The sequence below is a fragment of the Gavialis gangeticus genome, unplaced genomic scaffold (genome assembly GCF_001723915.1).
Source record: "Gavialis gangeticus isolate Ggan-Ray unplaced genomic scaffold, GavGan_comp1, whole genome shotgun sequence".
Lineage (NCBI taxonomy): Eukaryota > Metazoa > Chordata > Crocodylia > Gavialidae > Gavialis > Gavialis gangeticus.
The window spans coordinates 162,482,967-162,484,198 of record NW_017729024.1 but is presented as its reverse complement, the minus strand read 5'-3'; positions in this window follow the sequence as shown (position 1 = coordinate 162,484,198).

Genomic DNA, 1,232 nt, shown 5'->3' with positions numbered 1-1,232 from the left:
ATATATATTATTTAATATATAAATACAATATATGTATTAAAAAAAGAACACAGTAAACTAGGCAAAAAATAGCCAAAATAGTTAAGAGAGTCTGATTAGTCCTGTAGTCATTATAGCTAAATGCACGTCTCTTATTGAAATTCAGAAAACAAAATCTAGCCTTCTGGAGTGTCTTGACAGTACTTCCAGTACGTCAGTGTCAGTCGTTTCTACACTTGAGTGAATATTATGATGTCTGAGTTAAGGTTTTTAGCTAAAGCTAAAAATAGTCTGCAGGGCTGCAAAATAGCAGAGAGACATTTAAAGGAAGGGTTAACAGACAGCAAAATTACAGAAGAAAGGATAGTTTGAATAGTGGAACAAGAACATTAAAAAGGATGGAGGGTTCTTAATACCTGTGGAGTCGAGAGAGATTAGCAGGAATCAGGGAGATGACGATGAGCCATGAAGTCAATTGGCAGTTGGTTTTAAAGTTTAGGTGGAGCAGGAATCAGAGGGCTGCAAATGAACTCTTGCATCCCCGCCCCTGCCTCCTGATCTGCCTGTGACTTGGCTACCTGCTTATGCCATCCACTTAGCCGCCTAGTGAAACATGAATGGGAAGTGTCATGTTTTACATTTACCTTTAAATATAACACTTTTGTGGGGGGGTTGGCCGGGGAGGGGACTGGAGTAAGTGGTAAGTTGAAAATGCATATCAGTCATGAGTGGATAGGGCTGGACTTCTGGTTTCAATATAGTGAATTCAACACACTGGTGTCTGTCCTCATCATCCTAACTTTAAAGGCTTGCAAAACTCCAACCTGGCCTGCTTGTGGGTGGGAGTACCCCCATCCCCCCAAATCCCTGTTGCTCACCTGAGGTTTCCATCTCATTGCTCCTCCCATGCCTGGGACCTGCAGGGCCCTCAGGGGAATACAGCACACTTCAGCTGTGCAAAGCAGCCACTCTCCTCAGTTCATTTTTGGAATTTGCTTCCTTCCACTTGGACCCTTACAGCAATGCCTTTCCAACACAGATGAACCAACTTCTTTCATTATCTACTGTGGGACTGGAATTGCATGGCCTATTAATTTTGAGCCACTTGCAAGCATGCTGACTCTGGGCCAGATTCTTGGAACATCATTGCCATGTGCCGGCACTGAAAGCAGGGGATATTGAATACTTCCAAAAAAATCAAGAGGCTGTGCTGAGCCATTAAAAAAAAAAAAAAAAAAAAAAAGGGGAGAGAA